Here is a 19994-nt window from a genome sequence, read left to right as displayed (position 1 = left end):
GTAAGGAAAAAACAGGAAACTGTAGACAAGTGGGACTGATATCATTGGTGGGTAAGTTGTTGGAGGGGATTCTGAGGGACAGCATTTACTTGTGTTTAGAAATGTAAATTCCAATTAACGATAGTCAACATGACTTTGTGTATGGGAAAGCGTGTCTCACTAATTTGATTTAGCGTTTTGAAGAAGTGACGAATAAGATTGATGAAGGCACAGAAACAGAACTGTGGAATAGAATATAGACTTTAGTAAGGCATTCAAAAAGGTTTTGCATGGTAAACTGGTTAGCATGGTGAGATCACATGGAATACAAGGAGAGTTGGAGGTAATTGGCTCAAAGGTAATCGACGAAGGAAAGGTTTGTGAATTGTATTTTTGGACTGGGTGCTTGTGACCAGCAGTGTAGCACGAGGATCGAATGGATTTTGTCATTTTATATAAATGATTTGGATGTGAATACAATAGGAATTGTGAGTTTGCAGATAACACCAAAATTGGTGAGGTAGTGGACAGGGAAAATGGTTAACTCAGAGTAAACCGGGACACTGACCAGATAGGCTAAAGGAGGAGTGGCTGATGGAGTTCATATTAGACAAACGGAAGGTGTAACATTTTGTTGAGGGAAATTGTATTAGCAATTATAGGTAGCATCCTGGGAAGTGTTTTCAAACACAGACAGCTACATAGAAATTGTAGAAGCCCTGTAGTGTGGAACCAAGCCATTTGACCAGCCGAGTCCACACTGAACCTCCAGGTAACATCTCGACCAACAAACCCATACGTTACCCTGGTAACTCTACATTTCCCATAGACAATCCACCGAATCTGCACATCCCTTGGTACTGCGGAGCAATTTAGTGAGGTCACTGAACCTAACCTGGGCATTTTTGGCTGTGAGAGAAAAACCAAACACCCAGAGGAAACTCACACGCACACAGGGAGAAGGTGCAAACACTGCACGGAGAGTCACCAAAGGGTGGAATCGAACCCAGGTCCTTGGTGCTGTAAGGCAGTATTTCTAGCCACTGTGCCACTCAATGACCAGCGGTGAGAAAAACTGCATCCTCCCACTTTCTCTGGACCTGTCCCATCTGTTCAAATGATGTCAAATTCGAGTGTGGTGGTTCTGACAAGCCCTCCTTTACCTCCACCCCAGGATTCACATTCTGGTGGACAGGGCATTAAGCTGTGACTGAAATATTACCTGCTCTTCTGTCCTCACCCCTTCCCCTTCTACCCAGATCAAGTTGCCCATTAATACTGCAGCATGAAAGATAATTGCTGATCTAAAATAAAATGAAGAGCTGCATATACTGGAGATTGAAAACAAAAGCTGTTCGGATGAAGAATTCCTAAATTAAAAATGTTGACTCACTCTCTTCCTACAGAGGATTAGGAAAAAATGAATTCTGAAATGAATTCCTGATGAAGGGCTTATGAGCAAAACATAGACTTTCCTGCTCCTGGATGCGCCCTGACCTGCTGTGCTTTTGGAGGGCCAAACTTTCGACTTTCTTCCTTTAAATAGTACCAGACACGTTGTGTTTTGCCTGCACCGCTGGTATATCTAATTTCCTGTTTAGAACGTACACATTTTTTCCCTGCAGTATTGACTTCCAAACATATCTCCCACCAGTGTTTGCTTGTACTTCTTGCTTATAACCTCCAGTCAAATTGTTTCTGTGTAATCTGATTGCTGGGGTGAGATGAATGGTAGATTCAGTGAGATCTTTCCTGAGGCCTTTCTTGATGTCACAAAACCTCGCTCAACTTTGTTCGAACAATATATGAATTGAAAAGGAAGAGAAGGATATGGGCCAAGTGCATGGAAATGGGGTTAATGTGGATGGACATTTTGATTGGTATGGACCAGTTTTGGCTGAAGGGCCTGTCTCTGTGCATGACTGTAAATGAAACTGGTTTTGGGTTTAGACAGAGAGGGTGAGATTGAGAAACAGTGTCATGGAATGATGTGTTCACAGGTTTCAGAATGCTGAGATATAGACATTTCGATAACATCTGGCAAAATAAGCCAGTATTACTAGGAATGATGGTGAACAGAATATAAGTGTGAGTTCAAATTATGGAGAGTTTTGGATGAGGATTTGTCCTGCAGCTTTGTAACTGGGAGTGAGGACAGCAGCGTCTTCGCCTCATTGAACTGTATAAAACTGTAATTTGTCTCAGTTTCATTTTCATTGAGTGAGACAGAGGGATTCTCTGCACGAGGCCGAGCTAGTTTCCTGGTGCTATCTTATCGAACTCACCTCATTAACTACCCACCCTAAGCCATGGTGTCACTCTCATTCAATGCCAGCCCGATTCTCCCACCCACCTTGGCTGGAGGTACCCACCATCGCCTGGATGCCCCTGGATATTCCATTATCCCTGGTACTGGTGCCATCTTTAAAAGCACAATGGGCACTCGATTGAGCTTTCCTCAAAAACGTATTCTCCAAAAACGGATACCCCTGCAATTTCATCAACAGATGCCTAAGGGAAAGACAACGGAACGAGAACTTGCCGCAACCCAAAGGACTAGGCACGCTACCATACATCAGGAGCATTTCCGAACTGACAGCCAGACTACTGCGACCACGAGGACTCATAACTGCCCACAAACTAACAGACACTCTCAGCCAACAACTCACCAGAACGAAGGACCCGATACCCAGCATGAGCAAAACCAATGTAGTGTACAAAATGCCATGCAAGGACTGCACAAAACACTACATAGGACAAACAGGAAGGCAGCTAATGATCCGCATCCATGAACACCAACTAGCCACGAAACGACACGACCAGCTATCCTTAGTAGCCACACACGCAGATGACAAGCAACATGAATTCGACTGGGACAACACTACTATTATAGGGCAAGCCAAATAGAGAACAGCCAGGACATTCCTAGAGGCATGGCACTCATCCACATATTCAATCAATAAGCGCATCGACCCGGACCCAATATATCAGCCACTGCAGCGGACAACTGGAACTGACAAGCGGAAGTGGCAGATTCAAAGCACTACAAATGCCGGAGGAAAGATCACAGAAGTGCTTCACAGGAGGCTCCCAAGCACTGAGGAAGTCACCTAGACAGGGGACGAAATGTCTGCAACACAAATTCCCATCTCAGCGAACAGAACCACAACAACGAGCACCCGAGCTACAAATCTCACAAACTTTGAGCTTTCCTCAGTTTGGAGCTGCCCTGTACAGTTTACCCAGAACATGGCAGACTAAGGCCAATTACGCCACAGGTTGTCAACAAGGTCACGGATGTCCTGGAGGATGAGTTAATACATCTCCTCCCAGAGGGCGCCACACCTCCAGACCCTCCGAGCATGATTTGAGCTCACCACCCAGCTCAGTGCAGTATCTGCGGTTTGAAGAATGTTCAGTAACACACGACAAGCATCAATAACCTTCCCGACTCTGCCAGGATAAGGGTCACCAAATTTTCTCTGTTCCTTCACACTCACTGTATATCTGTTACAGCACCGACCCCCGAACAAGGCTCATGCTCCACCACCCTTACTCCTGCATGCAGCACCTCTCCTCTCTCTCTCTATCGCTTGCCTTTGGAATACCCCAACAGATTGTAGAATGCTCTGGAGAATGCTGATTATGGCATGTTCCAGATAATATTCCAAATAATTCCCAGTTTCAAGAAAATGGCAGTGCCTCTTTGTGTAAAACATTATGGAAAGGAACAGAGTGTTTTTGTTTTAATCACTTGAAATTAAAATCCATAATGAGGCCATTCAGCCCTACAAATGTGCTGTACCATTTAATAAGATCGGGGCGATCTGACTGTCTCCTGGGCTTCACGTTGCAGGAACTTTCAATCATTCAGCCCTCAGGTTTCCTGTCACTGACCAGACGACACTCACGCACTTTCTACCAAAAGTTTCTTCAAGCATGTGTTCAGAAGGCATTTCCCATGGGGACCAACCCTCCAAAAAATATATTCCATCAGCTTTTTACTTTCATACAATGGTTAGCATGCTTCACACAGACCAATCAAAATGTACTCATATTTTATAGTTATCAATATCTAATCACAATTACTAATTCTGGTTATTTACCTTGGGTCACCTTATTATAGTCAACAAAAGATAGCATCCAATCAACTGTCTCGTTATAAAATACAATTTCCAGTGGAGAATTTATTTTCCTCAGCCATTAGATTGACCGTTTTCTGAATTGTACCTTTTTCCATTCTTATCAAAGTTTATATATTACTTTGACTTTGGCTATTGCTGTCTCTAGCAGTTATACAGTCTCGCAATCTGTTGGCTGGATGGCTGGCTTGTAATGCAAGAAGAAAGTCAAAAGTGCAGTTTCAATTCCCCACACAGACAGAAGTTGCTACGAAGGGACGCCATCTCAACATCATCCTGTTACCCGTGGTGTGATGATCCTTAAGATAAACCATAATTTGTGGTCTCACTAATGAGAAAGTGGTCCTTTGAGACTCTATTCTATCCATGTTAACATCTTAATTTTTTCAAAAATCCTTTTATTCGGAGAAAATCTTTTTAATGCTTCAATGAACCAATAAGTACCCAACTCAAAAAACAATGCAAATTGAACACAATTACACTCATGTGCATGTATACAAAAAAAACGGGCAGAAGAAAAATGTTAAAAAATCAAAAAAGCGAATAGTAGAACTCAGTGTAACAAAACTATAGCTCTTAACCTTCAAGCGCATTAACTAATACATGTTCATTTGTTCCGAATTCTTCCTCTCTGGGCATTAGATTCATTAGTCAAGTTCGTCATTGCTATATAAAAGTCCTTATTAGAGTGGCATGTCAGTCTGTATCTTGATATTCAAAAAGGCCTGCCATGTCTTATAAAAATCCTTTATTTTCTGGTGCAACATATCTTTTAAAAAGTCCAAAGGGCTATGCTCCCTGAAGAGGTTACGACAACCCAATAGACCCATGGGGTTTTCAGACACCCAACACAACAGAGCATTTTTTCTGAACACAGGGAGTGAAGGTATTGAAGTAATTTTTCCTATGCACATCTGAGAAAGGTAGACTGGGCAGGCCCAGGAAAAGGGAAACCTGATCCATCTCCAATTCGGTCCCCAAGATCCTCTCCATCACACCGAACAAAACACTCCTATAGCGCCGGTGAACTGTCAACAAGCAATGGGTAAGAGTACCCATAGTTATTCTGTATTTAAGACCTACTCCCATCTTGAATTTTGAGAAAGGATCTGGGGCCAGATAGACTCTATGAAGAATCTTTAACTACGTGGCAAGAGTCTTATTACAGGTCTAAATACTTCTTGCATTTTTACAAATATCTTCCCCTGTGTCCGAAGAGATCTGAACCTCCAACTCTCTTCGAAGACCACAGAAAGGCACAAAGTCTCGTTTGAGGGGCCACACTCCAACAAATGATAAAGGGAACTGACAGAGAGTGTGTTCTTAGCACTAGCACCCTCTTCTCTGTCTCGGATCTGTACGTGTCTGTTAAAAGCGTGGTTCTTTTTTGAATAATATCTCTGATCTGATAAAAAGAAAACAGAAGAGATCTGTATTCGGTAGTCTATTGTTACGACTTATTTGATCAAAGGACATCATTGTTTCTCCCTCAGATAAATCATCAAAGCAGGATACACCCACGAGTTGCCCATAGTTTAAACATGGAATCCAGTATCCCCCGTCGGAAACACGATATACCACGTTTCGGGGTAAGAAATGAGGTTTTGCTATATTGCCCTAAACCTGACATATTGCCCTCCCTATTTTAAAATTATTGATACTCTGTAAATGTCCTCATTTTGTCTATGAATAGCAGACTAATAAGGGAGCGCTTTGCCTGAGAAGCTTCAGTATCTAACCATATTGACGCTGAGGACACACTAGCATCGGGTAAAGAAGAGCTTAATTGATAGCTTTTAATATCTGGGAGATCTACTCCCCACAATCGGTGGGGTCTTTGTAATTTGTTTAACTTGATAAGGAATCACTTTTGGTGACAAATTCAAGAGCTATATCATCCATTTAGTCTCCTAAATGTCTGTCTGGGAAACATCAAAGAAAGTACTCACACGGGGTATAGCAAACAAGAGAGGGAATTCATTTTAATAAGAGCTATCCGACCTAGCCAGGATGTTGCAAATGCCTCCCATATTCAAAGGTCTTGTTTAATTTTGTCAAACAAATGGACAAATCCCACGTTTAATGTAAGTACAAAGATAGGATTAATGAATATATCTAAATAGGGAACATCCCAATTACCCCCCTTGGACCATTGAAAAGGAAATCAGGATTCTCCCACGGCATCAGGTATATCCCTGAGTTCGCCAGAGGCATGGTCTCGACTTTGTAAAATCAATGGTATAGCCCGAAAAGGCACCAAACGAACTGATGCATTGCATGAGGTGAGGTACCAAAACTGTGGGATTAACAAAAATTTAAGACCATCATCTGTAATGTAATCTTACGTGACGTCTATCCCGCTTCTGGGACAGATATGTTGGGGTCCCTGCAGATGGCCTTCGCCAGTGGCTCAATCACCATCGTAAACAACACTGGTGTAAACAACCTTGTCGACTGCCTCTGGAAATATTAATTTTACAGGATCGTACACAGAGGATCACATTCAAGGACCCTTACCCACTTGATAAAAACTTTTCCGAGACCAAACCAGTCTAATGTATAGAAGAGATACAGCTACTCAACCCAAGCAAATGCCTTCTCTGCATCTAAATAAATCATTAATACCTGTATAATTTGCTGTTGACACACTTGTATCATATTGAGTAATCTCCTATTGTTGGAATATCTGCAGCCTTTTATAAGCTGGTGTGGTACACTTTGACAACGGAAGGATAAATAGTTTCCATCCTTAATGTAAGGGACTCAGACAGAATTTTGAAATCAACATTTAGAAGTGAGATGGGCCTATAGGAAGCACAATCTTTCGGTGTCTTCCTTTTCTTAAGAATAAGCGAGATATGAGCCTCTCTTAAGGATGGTGGGAGGCAGTCGTGACTGTGTGAGTGACTAAAATGGTTAGCATCAGCCCTGACAATAGATTTATAAATTCCTCATAAAATGCACTTGGACAACCGTCAGGAGGGGGCGCCTTTCCGCCCAGAAGCTGCTTTCTACCCTGCAGCACTGAAAATGGTGCATTAAGACAAGACACTTATTTGGGGGTTACCCCTGGAAGATCCAAGTTCTTGAAGAAAGATTCCATCTTAATCTACCTATCGTCATAATGCTCAGTCTGATATAATTCGGAGTAAAATCTACGAAATGCTGCTTTAGGCTTTATGGGTTCGCAGGTAAGGGTTCCAGTACCTTCCCTAATTGACGTAATGGTTTTGGGGCTCTCGATTTCCTCGCAAAATAGGCTAAATACTTTCCCGGCTCATCACCATGCTCAAACAGCCTTTGTTTTACAAAAGTAAGTTCCTTCTTGGCTGTCTGTGTGAGCATAGAATTCACTGCAGACCGAAGCGTTGTGATCCTCTGCAGCCTAGCCACCGAGGGTCTATCACAGTATGCCCTCTCGGGTGCCTTCAACCGTGCCTGGAGCAAGCGTTCCTGCTCCAGATTCTGCCGCATCCTAAGGAATAATTATTCCTTTGGCATAAGCCTTAGCAATTTTCCATAGAATGGATGGGTTACTGGTTGAATCTGAATTAATGGCTAAGAAAGATCTGATTTCATCGCAGAAATACTGAATGGACATACTTTCCTTAAGAATAACGAGATCCATTTGCCAGTGCCTCGAATTTGCTATATTGCCCTTAATCTTAACCAATAAATATACTGCTGCATGGTCAGAAATGGTAATATTCCCAATTGTACAGAACACGACAGAATCGAAGATTGCTGCAAGGAAGAGATCAACCCTAGAGTGGCATTTCTGTGGCTTAAAGAAGAAAGTAAAATCCCTATTTATGAGGTGGATTGGCCTCCAAACATCCACCAGCCCGTTCCACACAAAAATCCATTAATTGTTTAGATTCGAAACATGGTGCTGGGGGCCTTTGGGCATGCTGTCAAACGTGGGTGCAAAAGACAATTGATATCTCCTCCGAGCAGTGCTACGAGGAAAGATTACTTAATTTGGAAAATGCATCCATCAGGAATTTAAGGCAGTGAGTCGGGGGCAATAAACATTCAAAATACCGCTTTCTTCCCCATATATCTTTGAGGGTTATGATCCTCCCGTGGGTGTCTAATACAATTTAGTAATTTAAATGAAAGGTTCTTCCTCACCAGTATGGTTTCTTCCCTATCCTAGTATTAAAAGACAAGAAATAAACCCGATCAACCCACCTTGCTGTATTGTCAAATTTTCCTTGTCATCAAAGTGCATCTCTTGCAATACGACAATATCCACCATCTCCTTTTTAAAATGAGAAAATATCTTTTCCCTCTTAACTGGCGAATGGCTCCCTTTAATGTTCCAGATACACCATTTAAGTATGACATTGGCCATAACATACTGAAACAATATTTGAACTCCAGAGAGGAAGAACTCGAATTACAAATCGCTGAGCACCAATTAAGAAAGAATCATAGAGCCTAAAAACATATACAAACTAAATCTACTACAACTAACAAGCTCTCAAAACGTTCCACAACTAAATACATATAAAAACACAAAAAAAGATACAAAGTGCCAATGACACTCAGGAGGGGCATTTACCCCCCGCCCACTGGGGGCATTTGCACGTCACAAATCTTTATCTTCTGCCCCATTATCAATACTGCATCCAGGGCATTTAATCACAAACATCGGGATTGAACCGCCCTTAGGTAGGCCTTCAGTCATCACGATCACCTTCATCACTCCCTGCAGATTCAGCCGAACCCGACACACAAACTAAGCAAGAGAAAAACGAGTAGTAATACGAATGAAGAAGTTAAAAGTGTGTACTCTACCCATCCCCGACTATAATTTAACACTGCTTATGACCAGAAACATTCAACAAACTTTCTTTTAAAAAAGCGAAACAAGATTATCGCTTTCCATGAAAGCATCCAGCCTACTTTAAAGAGTCCACAAAGTTTTTGCATCCTCTGGAGAGTCAGTGGATCAATTGAAAGATCCACCAGTGCGTGGATCTATTGAAAGCATACGGAACACCGCTGAGTTCATTAAGGAATACTGAATCTCAAGTTCCCTTAATCTTCCCTTGATATCATCAAATATGTTCTTTTATGAATCGCTGCTACGAAAAAGACCTGGAAGAACATAATCCTGGAGCCTTCGTCGGATCTTTTCCCTGTATTCTGGAAGCTTCCATACGTCTTTGTTTGTCCCTGCAACTATGTAATCGCACAAGAACAGGGTGAGGGCGCTGGTCTGAGTCTGACCTGCGCGCCATAACCCGATGAACTGTCTCACTCTTCACCCATCCCTCTTCAGCTTCGAAGTGAATGAATCGCTGCAGCCAGTTCTTGCAAAAAAACGCACTGGCTGATCACCTTATGTCCGGTCCAGCAGACCGATGATATGAACATTCCTCATCCTGCCCCGTTCGAGGTTGTCACCGTATTCAGTTAAGGTACGGACCTGTTTTTCAAGCATGATGATCCGCTCCTGACAGGAATCGATCACAGACTCTCCCCTGCAGTTTGGCGCTCAACCTCATTAGTTCTGTTTCAAAGGCTTTCAAGTTGCTGCTCATATTTTTGGAGCACGGCTGAGAGTAGTTCTATTCTCCTGCTGACTTTTTCTTCAATCATGGCTTCAAACATTTCAGGTAACTTGGTGAACTCAGTGACCAAGGCCTGGCGAGTAACTGGGTCCATGGAACGAGCAGAGGGGGTTACAGGTGCAGCCACAGGCATGCTGAAAGCTTCTGTCAAACAAACAAGCTTACTCGATCCTTTCCCGTGTTTTGTCATGTCCACTTGACAAAACGGGATTAGTGAGGATTCTATAGCTCTTTTAGTGTTGAATTGTAAGTAAATGACTGTGGTGGCGTGGCGTAGAGCATTACTGTGATGCGCAGAGATCAGCAAAGTAGACTTTTGAGATCGCTGCCATCCTGTTTCCCCCTTAAAACTTTATCGATGTTATGCATTTCATTTAATTCCTGGATATTCTGGAGCCGTGTCATTAGGTACCACTGTCTACATTTTCCCCAACACTGCACATTGCTGCCCACTCCACGATAATTCTTGTCTCCTTTGTGATTCGTGAATCTTGCCGAAAAAATTTTCAATATCTCTGCCTCGAACGGTCTGCAGGAAAGAGTGTTCCAAAGACTCACTACACCCTGAGAAAACAAAAATAAACCGACTCATCAGTGTGTGAGATTAGTTTTATTTTTTGCATTCTTATCGGAGAAAGGATATAGTAATACTGGAAGCAGTTCAGAGGTGTTACACTTAATTTATTCCATCCATGAAGGACTGATATTATGGGGACTTTAACAGGTTACCCTTGGAATGAAAGCTGACCTTGTTGAAATATACAACTCGCCTTGAGGCGAGTGGATCAGGTATATACCGACTGGAAGTTTGTATAGCCCAAACTTGATGCCGTTGTCAATGAACCCCTGCAGCGTGGAAGCAGGACATTCGACTCATTAAGTCCACACCAACACACCGAAAAGTGTCCCACCAGACCTGTCCCCCTACCCTATCCATGTAATCCTGCATTTCCCATGACTAACCCACTTAACCTACATATCCCTGGATACTCTGTGTAATTTAGCATGGCTAATCAAACTAAGCTGCATATTTCTTGAACTGTGGGAGGAAACTGGCGAACTGGGAAGAAACCCACACAGACACGGGAAGAATGTTCAAACTCCACATAGAGTTTCGGACGAGATTGGAATTGAGCTCAGCTCCTTGCTGATATGAGGCAGCAGTGCTAACCACAAATCTAACATGATGCTCCGTTAGACCTATTAGTTACCTGCGGCTGACAAAAGAAATATGCTTGACTTGTTCCTATCACTAAACCTGACCCAGTCTGAGACCTTTATCATCAGTCATATCACCAACCTGGTTACATTTAAAATTTGTTATGAGCAGTGGAGGAGTGTGACTAGAAAAGGAAACAGTGACAACCTTCAACCTCAGCCAGAACCGGAGAGAGGAAAAGTTCACCAAGTGGGATTTCATTCAAGAGGCAATTCTCTTTCCCAGAAGTTTGGGATGGCTGAATCTTTTTATTTCATCGAGTCTGGCTTTTTCTGATTTTCCATAGGCAGGTGAATCAAGGATAATGTTGCATGGAGGGAAAAGTGCAGCTGGGACCATAATGAGATGAGCCATGACCTTAGTGTCAAAGGGCCGATTGGCCCACTCTTATCCCTCAGCCCTATTTTCTGATGTTCCATTCAGCCCTTCGGACCTGCTACACAGGCAGATTGAGGCCACGCCGATGGTTAGGTGTAGTTTCGGAAATGCACTTGGAAATTCCAGGCTTGGTCAGGAAGTGACTTCCAGCTGCAATCCCTTTTTCCAGGCTTCCCCACACAGCAACTTCTGCTCTGGAATTGCTCTGAATGCAGCTCCCATATCCCACCCAGGGTTAACTCAGGCAAATTCTCTCCTCTCCCGAATGCAGCATTGTACAACACGACTTCCAGGGAAAAAAAACAATTACTTTCCAAAAGCATAACATAAAAACGCAAGAAGTAAGAACACGAGTCGGCTATTTGGCCCCTCAAGCCTGAACTCTCATTCAATAAGAATATGGCTGATCTACTTCCGGGCTCAACTCTACTTTCCTACCAAATTCCTTGTATCCCTCCACAACCCTCTGGGTTAGGGAATGCCAGACATTCACTACCTTCTATGAGAATACATCATTTTTCACCTCAGATTGAAATCGATGTTCCTTATTCGGTATCTACCGCCTCGAGTTCGAGACTCAGGGGAAACACCTTCTCAGCATCTACCTTGTCAAGCCCCCTCTGTATCTTGCACATTTCAATAATATCCCCCTCATTCATTTCAACCAGAATGAATAATTGCCTCACCATTTTAGATGTATTCAATAATTCAACCCTTCCATCCCAGGAAGCTGCCTCATGAACCAACCTAGTTTTTTGCTTCATCAGCATGATGACGTTACGTTTCATACACAGAAACACTCAAATCCCTTTGTACTGATCATTTTTTGGGAGTCCTCTTCATTAAATAGCAGCCTGCATTTTGGTTTTCCGTGTCATCCACAAACTCGGATGTATATTGCACTCAGCTCCCGCCGTCAGGCTATCAGTGTGGATTGTAAATAACTGATGCCATCGGACTGATATTTGTGGTAATCCAGTAGATACGTCTTTATCATAAAGATCCATTAATCCTGACTCTCCGAATGCTATGTGTTAAGCAACTATCATCCCACGCTGATATATTATTGTCACTTATTAATCTTCTTGTCACTTTCTCAGGGATTCCTGATGAAGGTCTTCTGCCTGAAACATTGATTTTCCTGCTCCATGGATGCTGCCTGACATGCTGTGCTTTTCCATCATGACTCTAATCTTGACATTCTCAGGTTTTCCCAAAAAAGAATTTGTTAGGTTTTACAGAACAAAAATGGTTTCCCCTTCACAAAACCATGCCAACTCTGCATTAAGCTTTTCTAAGTGCCCTGCAATTCCTTCCTTAATAACAGGCTCGAGCAGATCCCCAGCAATAATGCTTAGGCTAAATTGTTCCTGTAAAAAATGAGGTCTGCAGATGCTGGAGATCACAGCTGAAAATGTGTTGCTGGTCAAAGCACAGCAGGCCAGGCAGCATCTCAAGCATAAGCCCTTCAGCTCGAAACGTCGAATTCTCTATTCCTGAGATGCTGCCTGGCCTGCTGTGCTTTGACCAGCAACACATTTTCAGCTAAATTGTTCCTGCCTTCTGTCTCATTCCTTTCTTGAAGACAGGCGCCTCATTGGAGGTTCTCCAGTTTCACTGGAACACTCCTGTAAAACAAAGAGTTATGAAATATCTCAAAGCTAGTCACTCTGTGACAACTTCTTTTAAAATTAACTATGAATTACTGCTGACCTGCCTACCCTTATTCTTATCTGTTAGATAAAAACCTTGTTCCTTTTGTTAGAGACAGCTCAAGAACTTCCCTCCCATTACCATTTTGTTTATACCATTGACATGCTTACAGTACTTTCCCCATGAGGAGTGATTTAAAATACTAGTGTAAATTATCTGCCTGTTCCCTGTGGCCAGTTCTCCAGTCACACCCTCCTAATGGTCTCAATGTACTTTCCTCACTTCACTTCTGCTTCAGCTCACACACACATCTTCAAGCTTTTTTTATGTAGACGGAAAAGCTCGTGATGCTTGTTTTTATACATCTTGTCAATGTCTTGCACCATATCTTTTCGTACATTTTCCTCACTTTCTAGATTCATTCAGTCATATCGTGCACAAACAAACCATTTGGTCCAACTAGCCCATGCTGACCAGTTTTCTAAACTAAACTAATCCCATCTGCTTGCACTTGGCCCATATGCGTTTTAACGTTTCCCATTCATATGTTGGTCCAAATGTCTTTGAAATATTGCAGCTGTACTTGCATCTACCACTGTTCCTCTGGCAACTCATTCCATACATACATCATTCTCTGTGTAAAGAAAGGTGTCACTTTGTCCCTTTCAAGTTTCCCCCTCCCATCTTAAAGCTATGCATTTGTGTTTGAACTCCCCGATCCTGCAGAAAAGACCTTCGCTATTCACTCCCATGATTTTATAAACTTCTAGAATGCCACCCCTCAAACTCGTACACTCCATCTGATACCAACTTCAAGATCAAACGCTTAACGATAAGCACTGCAAATTTGAAAGAATATTAAAAATGACAGGTAAAGAAAACAACCCAAACCCCAGTTGAAGTGGTGTCCTTCCTCATCTATATGCAAAGATACTAGTGAGAGTGGGTCATGTCTTTTTGTGGCTAGTTGATGTTCATGTATCCTGGTGGCTAGTTTTCTGCCTGTTTGTCCAATGTAGTGTTTGTTGCAGTTCTTGCAAGGTATTTTGTAAATGACATTAATTTTGCTTGTTGCCTGTATAGGGTCTTGCAAGTTCATTAGCTGCTGTTTTAGTGTGTTGGTGGGTTTGTGGGCTGCCATGATGCCAAGGGGTCTGAGTAGTTGGTAGTCATTTCTGCATTTTCCACATTTTGTGTAGAAGCCAGTGTTGTAGTGATACTGGAAGATCTTAGCTAGGGGAGTGGCAAGTTCTGGAGCACGTAGACTTTGCAATATCCAGGACCTCCAACCATTTCTTGATATCGAGTAGAGTGAATCAAAATAGAGGAAGACTCGTAGCTGTGATGCTGGGGACCACTGGACTTCTCAACTGCTCTGTTTCTCTTTGAGATGCAAAATTATTCTTCTGTGATGACTGAAACAACTTATCAGGTTTTAAATAATGCTTTCCAAATATTATTGTCAATTCAACTTTACTCCCTACCTATTCTACCTCATGTCTAAGCCGAAATATTGAAGGCTCCCTACAGGACGAGTTCCAGTCTTAAATTACCCTTTACAATATATTTCAGAAGTTGAATTCCAAGCAACCTCCTTATACCTGTCTGAACTGCCTGCAGGTTTCTGCCTTGATGAGTACCATTCCCCCTGAAAGTACATTGTGTTCACTATAAATTCAGCTAATTGTACTCGCTTCAGGCCATGGGGAACCATCATGCAGCACAGAAGTTATTCTGGGATTCTTCCCATGGATTAGTTGACAAAGACTATAGCCCCCTACCACTTGAAACAAATTCTTTGCACGGATTGCTCATGTCAAGGCAGGTTATTTGATCAGCTGATATTTTATAAATCTGTGCTTGATTTCTTAGTATCCATGTTGAAAGCATTTTCTGCAGTGATGCTCGTGATCACAGTAGTCATATTTTCACACAGGTCACCTTAAACGCAGTCCTGGTAAATTTCATACTGTTAGTTTTGCTCTAACAGCAAACTAAGGCAGCATGAAACTCTTACTCATGTTAATAAGAGGTCAAGCACTTGAATTCCATAGTGTGAAGGCAGTGATGATGTATACTGTGAAAACGTATAGGTCTAGATCTACTTAATACCACACGGTCAACATTATCCCTCCTGTTCTCCCTGTGACCTTGTTTGGTTGTGTCTTCATTATCTTACACTCAGTTAGAGAGAACCCCTTTCCCCATTCACAACTTAATTTAAACCCTTTTTGCATCATCTTCTCGTTCACCACTGCAATTAGCCCGTTTATCTTTTGGCATGTCTTCTTTTCCAAGTCACCCATCCCCCATCTCAGGCAAGGGATTAAAAAGCCCAGTGTCCAACCCTTTTCAGTTCTGAACAAGTCACATTGGACTTGTAACGCTAACTCTGTTTCTCTGTCTCTGCAGATTCTGCCAGACCTGCTGAGTTTCTCCAGAAACGAATAGGCACAGCACAAATTAAATTAAACGAATAACTATGAATACTGGAAACAAATATAAAAATTGCTGGAGAAACTGTAAGCTCTGTAGAGGTTCACTGGTAAATTCTTCTCCCCACACTCTGCTACCTCTCCCAAATGAGAGTCAGAATTCAGCTACTCCATCCCAACCAATTTTTCCACAATTTCTTCCACAGTTCCCCAATTTTCTTAGTGTATTTCTGTAGGAAGGATAAATTTGATCATCTGTCTATAAGATGTAAATTTAAATTGTTTCTCCTTTTTCCACACCTTTGAATCCATGAACACTACTTCATTAAAGTTTTGTGCCAGTGGCACTGGACCCGGAAGATTAACTCTACATTCACTACAGAATATGCTCAGCAACTGCATAAGGCTGGCATCACTGACACCACAGAGCTCTTAATCATGGTCAGAGAGAAAACCAGAGGGAAACACATTCAATTCAAATGCAGAAGATGGCACGACGACAAAGGAAAAGATTCAGGTGAATATGTTAAAGGGTTTGAGTAATGTTACAAATTGGAAGCATGTCACCAAGGAGAACCCTCAGCAGAATGAAAATATGAAAATGGAAGTATTACCGCATCAGAAACCAGGTGCGGTCACTGAGTACATGGCTGATCGGTGAATGGGTCTCGCTGTTAACTGGGGCACAGTCTGTAGAATTGAATTGCAGATATTGCAGGTCAAACTGGGCTATCACGTATGCTATAGGCAACAGCAGCAACAGAAGCAGGATTGTATTCAAACATAATCTGTAACATTTTCCCCAGGATATTCCATCAGTCTACCATTACCATAAAACTGAGTGATAGTTCAGTGACAAGTGTGTGTGAACATGCCAAGGTCAGAACCATATGTACCTACGGCGCTTGAGTGGTTTCATTCCAAAAAGCAGAACTAACATCTGATAGAGAGGACGAAATGCTCCCAAGACCAACAGATCAGATCTAAGCTCTGCAGTCCTGCCACATCCAGACATAAATGTCATCGTACTATTAAATAACTTACTGGAGGAGTGGACACCAGAAATATCCCCATCCTAAATAATGGAACAGCCGTGCACATTAGTGAAAAAGACAAGGATGTAGTATCTGCACCATCCTCAGCCAGAGGTGTGGAATGGATGATCCACCTCATCCTCGCCATGATATCCACAGAATCACAGATGGCAGTGCTCAGCCAATTCAATTCGCTGTATGTGACATGAAGAAACAGCTGAACACAACAGAAACTGCAAAGACAATGGGCCCTGACCCCATTCCTGCAATGGGACTGAAGACTTGTGCTGCACAACAAGCCGTGTCCCTGGGGAAGATGTTTCATTCCAGCTCCAACTCTGACATCTCTCTGGCAATGTGGAAAATTACTCAACTATATCCAGCCCCCTAATAGGTGAATAATTACATTCTGACCATTTAACACCCCCTCAGTCCCTTTACCATAATCAAATTGGTGAGAGTTCATTTTGACAGAGCTGTCAAGCAGGACAGAAATAACCTGCTCAGTGTGGTTTCCAATAGGTTCCTATGTGGAGATGGTGCTGTTGTGGAACTGTCACTGGATTACTAATCCAATACAGGATAATGCTCTGGCAGCTGGTGGAAGTTAAAAACAATTAATAAAATATCAAGATCTAGAATCTGGTGGGGGTAACAGTGACCTTGCATCCAATGCTGATTGTAAACATCGATCTCCTTCCCCAATGTACTTTTAGGAAGTGAATCTCCCGTGCTTTCCTGGTCTGGCCTAAAAATAACTCCAGACACAGAGCCAGGTGATAAACTCTTCAATGGTCCCTGAAACGGCCAAGCAAAACACTCCATTGTATCACACTGCTCCAAGGTCTTAAAGGATAAAACCAGACAGAATACCCGGCACCAGCCTCGATATCAGAAAAGAGAACTGGAATCACAGTGCTGTTGCCCCTTCAGTGACCTCCATCCTAACATTTGAGAGATTGTGACAACATTTGCAGTGCTTTCCCACAGACTGCACAGAAACATCGGGAAAGGAGTAGGCCATTCAACACACTGAGCCTTCCCCATTCTAGTTCATGGAGAAAATCTCCTCAATGCAGTTTTCTCAACACAGTGTTCATATCCATTAATATGTTTAAACATTGTGAAATATTAAATAAGAACTGTTGTAATCCCTTCAGTCCATCAATCGTGCTCCTCGATTCTATATACTGGCAGTTCTCTGATAACACGTGTTTATTGAACGTGATTTGACTGCAATGCGATTCGTGAATTGCGCACCTTTTTTTCTATAAGGTGAACTCTCGCTCACTGTGACGTAATTCCTTGCCAGGCACCAGCTGAACAACAAAACCCAGCTTCAGGATCCTCTGTCTGCAAAATGCACCCTCTGAGTGTTCAGCTAAGACAGGAATGCAATCCGCTCTGCAAGCCTTGAACCTGTGCCTGAAACGGGGAATTATTCTCTCCAATTAGAATGAACTTTATTCCAAACCAGGGGGAGAATCTTGAGGAGAAATGGAATTCCGTGTTGGCATCACGTGGTCAGTCTGCCTTGCGTGCTTCTGGTGAAGAGCTTGGTGAAAGGTACAGGGATGCAGCCAGTGACTGTATTGTGAAAGTATTGCATTTACAGCACTATTTCATTACAACATATGATTTAAAGCTGTAATTAAACTGTGGTAGTGAGTGTGTTAGACTAACTTTAATGTTTGGTTTTTACTGATATTTGCAGTTCGCCCATTATTCTCTTTTCCCCATAGACCACATCATTAATATTGCATGATTTTCTGCAACACAGTGATGCACAGGAACACAGCTACTACGTTGTTGGAGAACAACCTGTAATAGTATCTGATCCTTTATCTTCACACGATACCCTGCTCTCTCCCTGTCCCTTTAGTTTCCAGAAATCCTTATTTATATTCAGTGCCTTGGTTTCCACAGCCTGATCTGGGAGATAATTCCGCAGGTTCACCAGTCTCTGAGCGCAGACATTTATTCTCATCTCAATGCAGAATGGCCTGTCTTTACCTAATAATGTGGCCCCTTGATGTGATGTCCCAGCCAGGGGAATTTTCACCTCTTCTTCCAATCTGTCTCGTCCTTACAGAATTTTATATATTTCACTGATATCTCCACTCATTCTCCTAAATCCCATGGAATACAGGCCCAGCCGCCCCACAGTCTGCTCCCACAACAAGCCTATCATCCCAGAGATCAGTCTGGTCATCTTCGCTGCTCTCCCTCAATGTCAGGTTTGTCCTTTATTTGGTAAGAAGACCAAAACTGCACACAATACTCCACAGTGTTCGAGATGAGGTCTCACCAATGCTCTGTACAGATGCAGTAAAACACTCTTACTCCTGTAATCAAATTCCCCTGAAATGAAGGTGAATACACGATTTGTCTGCCTATCTGCTTTCTGCTCCGGCAATATTGCTTTCAGTGATTGGTGTACAGGGAGATCCAGATCCTTTTCAATGTTACAGCTCCCCACTTGTTGGGTCTGTGTACACTGGTCAGCATGCCAATGCAATCCCCAGTATTGACTTCTCAATTCAGATCTCATTGCCCTACACTGACCTCGGAGGGCTGCACAGAAGTAAACAAAAATGCAGCTTACGTTCCTGTATAGATCAAAATTTTTTAATCAATCCCTTTTCAAATGATAGGCTCCCATTCTGTTTTTTCCCATCAAAGGTCACAATGTCACATATCCCACGCCTCCCCTCCTCATTGCTCTCAACCTGCCACGCATTTGCCCAGACACTCCACTTGTCTCAATCACTTTAGAGCATTTTGACGTCCTGCTCACCCACTCACAATCCGATATTGTTTAGTGCCATCAGCAAACTTGAAAATATTGCATCTGATACACTCAAACAAATATATGATGTGTATTAGGAATAGCTGCAGCCAAAACCCCGATCCTTGCTATATCCTCCACGCCTTCCATTAAAAAAAACGCATTGTTTTATTCCTACTCACTGCTTTCTGCCAGCTCTCCCATTCTAAACCCATATTAGTCCCAGTACCATAGTATTTGTATTTGCATAATAGGCTTGGTGCTTTATCAAAAATCTTTCTGAAAATGCAATCATATTTCATTGATTGCTTCTCCATAATTATGCTAAACGTCACTTTCTCAAATATGATTCCCATTTGATAAATCTCTGTTGACTTTTTCTGTGCTCATTACTTTCATTTCCAATACTTCCTCTAAAACTATTTGGTTGCCAATTTCATTCTATTCCCTTTTTCTCAACAGAATAATGTTCACTAGTATTGTTGGGAAGTTTTCTTTTTAGTTGTGTTTTCTTCTGTGAAGACATAACTAAAGTATTTGCTCCATAGTTTTGCCTTTTCCTGTCCTCAATTCTCTGGTATCAGACTGGAAGAAAGCTGCACCTTTTTCCACTTAATTTTGCCATTGACATATCTTCAGAAGATATTACAAGTTCAGTCTTAAAACCCTTAATATACTATTCAGAAAACATCAATTCCTATCTTAAACTATCCAGTGATTGACCTTCCACAGCCATACAAACACGGAAGAACAGACTTTGTACCATCAGAAATACAGCACGGTC

This window comes from Hemiscyllium ocellatum, chromosome 7 (assembly GCF_020745735.1).
Source record: "Hemiscyllium ocellatum isolate sHemOce1 chromosome 7, sHemOce1.pat.X.cur, whole genome shotgun sequence".
Taxonomy (NCBI): Eukaryota; Metazoa; Chordata; class Chondrichthyes; order Orectolobiformes; family Hemiscylliidae; genus Hemiscyllium; species Hemiscyllium ocellatum.
Note: the sequence above shows the minus strand (reverse complement) of the source record.